Source organism: Mixophyes fleayi, unplaced genomic scaffold (assembly GCF_038048845.1).
Source record: "Mixophyes fleayi isolate aMixFle1 unplaced genomic scaffold, aMixFle1.hap1 Scaffold_43, whole genome shotgun sequence".
Classification (NCBI taxonomy): domain Eukaryota; kingdom Metazoa; phylum Chordata; class Amphibia; order Anura; family Limnodynastidae; genus Mixophyes; species Mixophyes fleayi.
In genome coordinates, this window is record NW_027448113.1 from 518,794 (window position 1) to 529,477 (window position 10,684).

The following is a 10,684-nucleotide window of genomic DNA, read 5'->3' on the forward strand; positions in this document are numbered from 1 at the left end:
GATTTTCGAAGATGGCTCATTTCGTCCCTCTGTCCGGTTTACCTTCCTCGTCTACTCTGGCTGAACATTTCATTAAAGAAATCTTCCGCATCCATGGATGTCCGTCTGAGATTGTGTCAGATAGAGGAGTACAATTCGTTTCCAGATTCTGGCGGGCCCTTTGTAAAACCTTGGGCATACGATTAGCACTCTCATCGTCTTACCATCCGCAATCTAACGGACAAACGGAACGAGTCAATCAAGATCTTGAGACTTTTATTAGGATGTTCTCTTCAGCCAACCAAGACAACTGGGTAGAATTGCTCCCTTGGGCTGAATTCGCCCATAACAACATGTACCATGAGTCATCATCCAAAACTCCATTCTTTGTGGTCTACGGTCACCATCCGTCTTTTCCGGAATTTCCTGCCCTCCCGCCCACCCAAGTTCCTGCTGTGGAGACTGCTTGTCAGACCTTCAAAAATATCTGGTCTCAGGTCAAAACCTGTTTAAAGAAGACATCTAACAAATATAAGTCTTTCGCAGATAAGAAGAGGCGGGCTATTCCACCACTAAAAATTGGAGATCGTGTCTGGTTATCTACCAAAAATATTCGTTTGAAGGTTCCATCTATGAAATTCGCCCCTCGTTTTATTGGTCCATATAGGATCATTCAAGTTATCAATCCAGTATGTGTTAAACTTCTTCTTCCTAAGAATCTTCGGATCTCCAATGCCTTCCATGTGTCCTTGCTCAAACCTCTCATCATCAACCGTTTCTCGACTCCTTCCTCAGCACCGCAGCCAGTTCAAGTTCATCAGGAGGAGGATTTCGAGATTACTGAGGTATTGGATGCAAAAATTTCGCGAGGAGTCCTCCGTTTCCTCGTTCATTGGAAGGGCTTTGGTCCTGAAGAGCGTTCATGGATCAAAGCTGAAGATCTTAATGCTCCTGCCCTTATGAAGAAGTTTTATTCCAAAAATCCGGACAAGCCCGGTTCCAGGCGTTCTGTGCCCACCTTTAAAAGGGGGGGGTACTGTCACTCACCGGACTGTGAGTGCTTCTTCCCGGACTATTAGGAACCGTGGACGTCCTCTATCCTGAGGGACTGCGCATGCGCAGCCCTTTCCAAACCTTCAGTGTATGTTCCTTTAACTTAATTGGCAGATCAGGCAACCTCCCTATATTAAGCACCTGTGGTCAACACCACGTTGCCTGATCTTGGAGTCTCATTCCCCATGAGTCTCTGAAGGTGTTCCTGTGTTTCCTCGTTTATTCAGCCCAGCTGATTCCTGTGGTTTCCAAACCACTTCTACCTCTGTGGTTTCCAAACCACTTCTACTACTGTGGTTCCCATACCACTTCTACCATCTACTGTATCATCGTGACTGTGAGCTGATTCCTATCCGCTGCCTCCGTGCACTACAGTCTTCAAACCACTTCTCCTACTGTGGTTCCCATACCACTTCTACCATCTACTGTATCATCGTGACTGTGAGCTGATTCCTATCCGCTGCCTCCGTGCACTACAGTCTTCTAACCACTTCTACTCTACCATTTATTATTGGGACTGTTAGCTGATGCCTATCCGCTGCCTCCGTGCACTACAGTCTTCAACCTGCAACTCGTCTGTGTTTCATCATCGTGACTGCTAGCTGATTCCTATCCGCTGCCTCCGTGCACTACAGTCTTCAACCTGCAACTCGTCTGTGTTTCATCATCGTTACTGCTAGCTGATTCCTATCCGCTGCCTCCGTGCACTACAGTCTTCAACCTGCAACCCGTCTGTGTTTCATCGTGACTGTTTGGCTGATTCCTATCCGCTGCCTCTGTGCGCTTCAGTCTTCAGTCCTTGTCAACGCTCCCGTGTTTCCTTGAGTCTGCCTCCACTATTGCTACCCGCTATTCTCCGTGATCAACAGTGCCTGTTCAACTCTGCTCTCCCGTGTCCCATCGTTACTGCACCTGCTGGTTGCTATTGGCTACCTCCGTGTTCCCGCAGAGACCCGCTGCTGCTACTCCTCAGCACTACTCATCCATCTACTGCTGATCCGCTCTCCACGCTTTCCTGTGTTCCCTGCTGGTCTACCTTCCCGTGCGCTGCACCTACTAGACCACCGCTTCACCCATCCAGGGACTTCGCATCCTGCCGGCCTCCTGCCGTTCAGGTATCTCTGCACTCCTGTCTGACTGCCTCCTGAACCACGGTATGCATACTTCTCATTGACTGTGCTGTGTATTGCATACCTTGCTGGACTGTGTTGGTTCTCCTCTGGAGTGTGCTATCCGCTGAGTCTATTGCCATCATTGACTGTGTTATCTTATGCTGGACTACTTCAAGAGACTTTCTATATTGGCAGTATTGTTCAGTCATTTATACATTTATATTGTGCATATTACTGTGGATCAAAGTCAAGGTGCCCGTGTATATATTGTGTTGCAGTCTCTCCCCGTGCACCTCCTCACATATATATTCAGTAGTACAACTTGCTAGTGGCAGACCACTGACTCCTGTTTACAGTTTCACCTGTTCCAGTATCCTCTCACATAGCAGTGGTACAACTTGCTAACGCAGACCACTGACTCCCCGGATATCTCCACTTGGATTCCATTCCTTCACTCAGACAGCGGTACAACTTGCTATCCGCAGACCGCTGACTCTCATCACCTCCTCGTTTCTGTTGGACATTCCTCCTCACTATAGCAGTGGTACAACTTGCTACCGCAGACCACTGACTACCTTCACGTGTCCTTTGTCCATACAGTTCCTCGTGTATTACTACCTCCATATTGCCAGTGCTGCTAGTCATAGACTTCCCTGAGCATCTCATCATCTGCTATTTCCTGTTCCGTGATCACCCTGCTACCAGAGTACCATATTACCACCTATACTGCTCTGGTAAGCCTATCACCTGGTGATCCCTGGGTAAAGACTCCTAGTGCCCGTGACAGGAGGGAGTCCCGGGGAGGAATATGCGATGGAAGATTGCTGTACTTTAAGAGGAATAACTTGAGAAAGACAACGCTGGTGACATTCAGACCCCCAAGACATAACTTGAGGAGTGCGCCAGTCAATCTGGGGAGAGTGACACTGAAGCCATGGAAGGCCTAAGACAATCGGACTTGTCGTAACTGGAAGAATTAAAAACGAAATTTCTTCATGGTGTAGTGCACCAATCTGAAGGGTTACTGGAGACGTACTCTGGGTGATGAGACCGTTGATGAGACGTGATCCATCTATAGCCGTCACAGTAATGGGTGTTTTTAAAGTGATCACTGGTAGGGACCATTGATTCACTAGTGATTTAGAAATGAAATTTCCTGCTGCTCCGGAATCAATCAATGCCTGGGACTCAAAGGATTTGGTAGCAAAGGAGATCGTAACCTCAAAAGCGCAGACTTTAGATTTCATAAACGATGGAGAGGACTCCAGGGACCCTAACTTCACCTCTCCAGAACTAGTTAGGGCCTGGCATTTCCCGATCTCTTAGGGCAAGAGCTGAGCATATGCGTGGAATCAGCACAATAGATACAGAGTCTATTCTTTACTCTTCGTCTCCTCTCCTCTGAAGATAATTTGGAACGTCCTATCTCCATGGGAATCACAGAGGATGGAGCTGGACGAAATTGAGGGTTTGAACGAAGAGGTGCTTTGACAGCCGTTGTTTTCTCAGACTCTCTTTCACGAAATCTCATATCTACACGATGGCAAAGAGAGATCAAATCTTCTAGTGACGAAGGAAGCTCTTGGGTAGTCAGTGCATCTTTAATTTTATCGGAGAGCCCCTGCCAGAAGGCGGCAACTAATGCTTCAGTGTTCCACTGAAGTTCAGAGGCTAGGATCCTAAATTGAATGACATACTGTCCTACTGTATGGGAGCCTTGTCGCAAACGAAGAATGCTGGAAGCAGCGGAAGTCACACGACCTGGTTCATCGAACACACTTCGGAACGTGGAAATGAATTTGGCACTATCTTGTAGAATTGGATCGTTTCTCTCCCACAGAGGGGAGGCCCAAGCCAGGGCTTGTCCAGAAAACAATGAGATAAGATAGGCCACTCTGGAACGATGGGTAGAAAAATTTTGAGGTTGGAGTTCAAAATGGACTGAACATTGGTTAAGGAAACCTCTACAAGTTTTGGGGTCCCCGTCATATTTTGACGGAGTAGGCAGGTGAAGCGTAGGAGCTGTAGACACCTGGGATGGCACTGGGGAAACGGAGGCAAGCACAGGAGCTTCAATATTAGCTGTAACAGTCTGTCCAGATGTTCCTTGGGAGGTTAACGATTGGTAACATTGAAGTAACAGCTGTTGGCGAGCATCCTGTTGCTCCACACGGCTGACCAGATGCTGCAGCATCTCCTTAGCGGTAGGTTCCGTATCTGGGTCTGTCATGGCCTGATCTTACTGTCACGGGCACTAGGAGTCTTTACCCAGGGATCACCAGGTGATAGGCTTACCAGAGCAGTATAGGTGGTAATATGGTACTCTGGTAGCAGGGTGATCACGGAACAGGAAATAGCAGGTGATGAGATGCTCAGGAAAGTCTATGACTAGCAGCACTGGCAATATGGAGGTAGTAATACACGAGGAACTGTATGGACAAAGGACACGTGAAGGTAGTCAGTGGTCTGCGGTAGCAAGTTGTACCACTGCTATAGTGAGGAGGAATGTCCAACAGAAACGAGGGGGTGATGAGAGTCAGCGGTCTGCAGATAGCAAGTTGTACCGCTGTCTGAGTGAAGGAGTGGAATCCAAGTGGAGGTATCCGGGTAGTCAGTGGTCTGCGATAGCAAGTTGTACCACTGCTATGTGAGAGGATACTGGAACAGGTGATACAGGAAACAGGGATCAGTGGTCTGCCTTCAGCAAGTTGTACCACTGAATATATATGTGAGGAGGTGCACGGGGAGAGACTGCAACACAAGATATACACGGGCACCTTGACTTTGAACCACAGTGATATGCACAATATAAATGTATAGATGACTGAACAATACTGCCAATATAGAAAGTCTCTTGAAGTAGTCCAGCATAAGATAACACAGTCAATGATGGCAATAGACTCAGCGGATAGCACACTCCAGAGGAGAACCAACACAGTCCAGCAAGGTATGCAATACACAGCACAGTCAATGAGAAGTATGCATACCGTGGTTCAGGAGGCAGTCAGACAGGAGTGCAGAGATACCTGAACGGCAGGAGGCCGGCAGGATGCGAAGTCCCTGGATGGGTGAAGCGGTGGTCTAGTAGGTGCAGCGCACGGGTAGGTAGACCAGCAGGGAACACAGGAAAGCGTGGAGAGCGGATCAGCAGTAGATGGATGAGTAGTGCTGAGGAGTAGCAGCAGCGGGTCTCTGCGGGAACACGGAGGTAGCCAATAGCAACCAGCAGGTGCAGTAACGATGGGACACGGGAGAGCAGAGTTGAACAGGCACTGTTGATCACGGAGAATAGCGGGTAGCAATAGTGGAGGCAGACTCAAGGAAACACGGGAGCGTTGACAAGGACTGAAGACTGAAGCGCACAGAGGCAGCGGATAGGAATCAGCCAAACAGTCACGATGAAACACAGACGGGTTGCAGGTTGAAGACTGTAGTGCACGGAGGCAGCGGATAGGAATCAGCTAGCAGTCACGATGATGAAACACAGACGAGTTGCAGGTTGAAGACTGTAGTGCACGGAGGCAGCGGATAGGAATCAGCTAGCAGTCACGATGATGAAACACAGACGAGTTGCAGGTTGAAGACTGTAGTGCACGGAGGCAGCGGATAGGCATCAGCTAACAGTCCCAATAATAAATGGTAGAGTAGAAGTGGTTAGAAGACTGTAGTGCACGGAGGCAGCGGATAGGAATCAGCTCACAGTCACGATGATACAGTAGATGGTAGAAGTGGTATGGGAACCACAGTAGGAGAAGTGGTTTGAAGACTGTAGTGCACGGAGGCAGCGGATAGGAATCAGCTCACAGTCACGATGATACAGTAGATGGTAGAAGTGGTATGGGAACCACAGTAGTAGAAGTGGTTTGGAAACCACAGAGGTAGAAGTGGTTTGGAAACCACAGGAATCAGCTGGGCTGAATAAACGAGGAAACACAGGAACACCTTCAGAGACTCATGGGGAATGAGACTCCAAGATCAGGCAACGTGGTGTTGACCACAGGTGCTTAATATAGGGAGGTTGCCTGATCTGCCAATTAAGTTAAAGGAACATACACTGAAGGTTTGGAAAGGGCTGCGCATGCGCAGTCCCTCAGGATAGAGGACGTCCACGGTTCCTAATAGTCCGGGAAGAAGCACTCACAGTCCGGTGAGTGACAGTACCCCCCCTTTTAAAGGTGGGCACAGAACGCCTGGAACCGGGCTTGTCCGGATTTTTGGAATAAAACTTCTTCAGAAGGGCAGGAGCATTAAGATCTTCAGCTTTGATCCATGAACGCTCTTCAGGACCAAAGCCCTTCCAATGAACGAGGAAACGGAGGACTCCTCGCGAAATTTTTGCATCCAATACCTCAGTAATCTCGAAATCCTCCTCCTGATGAACTTGAACTGGCTGCGGTGCTGAGGGAGGAGTCGAGAAACGATTGATAATAAGAGGTTTGAGTAAGGACACATGGAAGGCATTGGAAATCCGAAGATTCTTAGGAAGAAGAAGTTTAACACATACTGGATTGATAACTTGAATGATCCTATATGGACCAATAAAACGAGGGGCGAATTTCATAGATGGAACCTTCAAACGAATATTTTTGGTAGATAACCAAACCCGATCTCCAATTTTTAGTGGTGGAATAGCCCGCCTCTTCTTATCTGCGAAAGACTTATATTTGTTAGATGTCTTCTTTAAACAGGTTTTGACCTGAGACCAGATATTTTTGAAGGTCTGACAAGCAGTCTCCACAGCAGGAACTTGGGTGGGTGGGAGGGCAGGAAATTCCGGAAAAGACGGATGGTGACCGTAAACCACAAAGAATGGAGTTTTGGATGATGACTCATGGTACATGTTGTTATGGGCGAATTCAGCCCAAGGGAGCAATTCTACCCAGTTGTCTTGGTTGGCTGAAGAGAACATCCTAATAAAAGTCTCAAGATCTTGATTGACTCGTTCCGTTTGTCCGTTAGATTGCGGATGGTACGATGATGAGAGTGCTAATCGTATGCCCAAGGTTTTACAAAGGGCCCGCCAGAATCTGGAAACGAATTGTACTCCTCTATCTGACACAATCTCAGACGGACATCCATGGATGCGGAAGATTTCTTTAATGAAATGTTCAGCCAGAGTAGACGAGGAAGGTAAACCGGACTGAGGGACGAAATGAGCCATCTTCGAAAATCTGTCTACCACTACCCAAATAGTATTGTGATTCTTACTTGGTGGCAAATCAGTAACGAAATCCATACTAATATGGGTCCAAGGTTTGGACGGAATGGGTAGTGGTCGCAGCAACCCTGCTGGAGTTCTGCGGGAGGATTTGAACTGAGAACATAAATCACAGGAAGCAATAAACTCTTTGACGTCTCTCCTCATTGAAGGCCACCAGTAACTTCGAGAGAGAATCTCAAAGGTCTTGTGTTCACCGGCGTGTCCGGAAAAACGAGAGGCATGGAACCACGAAAGGATTTTCCTCCTCAGAGTAGGAGGCACGAGGGTCTTCCCAAATGGTAGCATTTTGGTGGATGAAGCAGCCAGAGAAATACATTTGGGGTCTAGAATAGCATGGTTGGGAACCTCTTCTACATCAGAGGACGTCACCAAAGCTCGAGATAGAGCGTCAGCTTTCTTGTTCTTAGCGGCTGGTTTGAAGGTTATAATTAATTCAAAACGGGAAAAGAAAAGAGACCATCTTGCTTGACGAGGGTTCAAGCATTGAGCAGATTGCAAATATGACAAGTTCTTATGATCCGTGAAGATCGTCACCGGATGGCGAGCTCCTTCCAACAAGTATCTCCATTCCTCCAATGCAGCTTTGATGGCCAGCAACTCCTTGTCCCCGATAGTATAGTTTTTCTCTGCGGGCAGAAGACCCCGAGAATAGAAGGCACAAGGATGTAATTTTTGTTGCTCCGAGCGTTGGGAGAGAATGGCTCCTAAGCCCACATTAGAGGCATCTACTTCTAGGAAGAAGGGAAGTGTCACATCAGGCTGTCGAAGAATGGGAGCAGACGAGAAGGACTCTTTGAGAATTTGAAAGGCTTGGAGAGCCTCAGATGACCATTGCTTAGTATTAGCCCCTTTCCGAGTTAGGGCCACAATAGGAGATGCAATGGATGAAAAGTCTTGAATGAAGCGTCTATAGTAATTGGCAAAACCTAAAAAACGCTGGATGGCACGAAGAGTAGTTGGCTGAGGCCAATGTAGTACAGCATTTACTTTGTCTGGATCCATCTTCAGGCCAACTCCGGAAACTATATACCCCAAGAATGGAATCTGGGGTAATTCGAATGAACATTTTTCCAATTTCCAGAACAATGAGTTTTTCCGTAGTCTGGAGAGGACCTCTGCCACATGTTGGTGATGAGAAGGCAGGTCCTGTGAGAAGATCAATATGTCGTCCAGGTAGACAACGACACATACATATAATAAGTCCCGAAAGATCTCATTGATGAAACCCTGGAAAACAGCGGGGGCATTACACAGCCCGAAGGGCATTACTAAATATTCGTAATGCCCATCTCTGGTGTTGAACGCGGTCTTCCATTCGTCACCGGAACGGATTCTAATTAAATTGTAGGCACCACGAAGATCCAACTTAGTAAATATCCGAGCTCCCTTGATGCGATCAAATAGCTCAGTGATCAGCGGAATGGGATACCGATTCTTGATAGTAATGGCGTTGAGTCCACGAAAATCTATACAAGGGCGTAATGATCCATCCTTCTTTTTGACGAAGAAGAACCCAGCTCCAGCGGGAGAGGTGGAAGGTCGAATGAAGCCGCGCTGGAGATTCTCCTGTATGTACTCAGATGTGGCTTGAGTTTCAGGTAACGAGAGAGGATAGACCCGGCCCCTGGGAGGAGTCTTGCCAGGTAGAAGGTCGATCGGACAATCCCAAGAACGATGAGGAGGAAGACGTTCAGACTGAGCTTTATCAAACACATCGGCAAATGAAGCATACTGAGGAGGGAGTCCCGGGGAGGAATATGCGATGGAAGATTGCTGTACTTTAAGAGGAATAACTTGAGAAAGACAACGCTGGTGACATTCAGACCCCCAAGACATAACTTGAGGAGTGCGCCAGTCAATCTGGGGAGAGTGACACTGAAGCCATGGAAGGCCTAAGACAATCGGACTTGTCGTAACTGGAAGAATTAAAAACGAAATTTCTTCATGGTGTAGTGCACCAATCTGAAGGGTTACTGGAGACGTACTCTGGGTGATGAGACCGTTGATGAGACGTGATCCATCTATAGCCGTCACAGTAATGGGTGTTTTTAAAGTGATCACTGGTAGGGACCATTGATTCACTAGTGATTTAGAAATGAAATTTCCTGCTGCTCCGGAATCAATCAATGCCTGGGACTCAAAGGATTTGGTAGCAAAGGAGATCGTAACCTCAAAAGCGCAGACTTTAGATTTCATAAACGATGGAGAGGACTCCAGGGACCCTAACTTCACCTCTCCAGAACTAGTTAGGGCCTGGCATTTCCCGATCTCTTAGGGCAAGAGCTGAGCATATGCGTGGAATCAGCACAATAGATACAGAGTCTATTCTTTACTCTTCGTCTCCTCTCCTCTGAAGATAATTTGGAACGTCCTATCTCCATGGGAATCACAGAGGATGGAGCTGGACGAAATTGAGGGTTTGAACGAAGAGGTGCTTTGACAGCCGTTGTTTTCTCAGACTCTCTTTCACGAAATCTCATATCTACACGATGGCAAAGAGAGATCAAATCTTCTAGTGACGAAGGAAGCTCTTGGGTAGTCAGTGCATCTTTAATTTTATCGGAGAGCCCCTGCCAGAAGGCGGCAACTAATGCTTCAGTGTTCCACTGAAGTTCAGAGGCTAGGATCCTAAATTGAATGACATACTGTCCTACTGTATGGGAGCCTTGTCGCAAACGAAGAATGCTGGAAGCAGTGGAAGTCACACGACCTGGTTCATCGAACACACTTCGGAACGTGGAAATGAATTTGGCACTATCTTGTAGAATTGGATCGTTTCTCTCCCACAGAGGGGAGGCCCAAGCCAGGGCTTGTCCAGAAAACAATGAGATAAGATAGGCCACTCTGGAACGATGGGTAGAAAAATTTTGAGGTTGGAGTTCAAAATGGACTGAACATTGGTTAAGGAAACCTCTACAAGTTTTGGGGTCCCCGTCATATTTTGACGGAGTAGGCAGGTGAAGCGTAGGAGCTGTAGACACCTGGGATGGCACTGGGGAAACGGAGGCAAGCACAGGAGCTTCAATATTAGCTGTAACAGTCTGTCCAGATGTTCCTTGGGAGGTTAACGATTGGTAACATTGAAGTAACAGCTGTTGGCGAGCATCCTGTTGCTCCACACGGCTGACCAGATGCTGCAGCATCTCCTTAGCGGTAGGTTCCGTATCTGGGTCTGTCATGGCCTGATCTTACTGTCACGGGCACTAGGAGTCTTTACCCAGGGATCACCAGGTGATAGGCTTACCAGAGCAGTATAGGTGGTAATATGGTACTCTGGTAGCAGGGTGATCACGGAACAGGAAATAGCAGGTGATGAGAT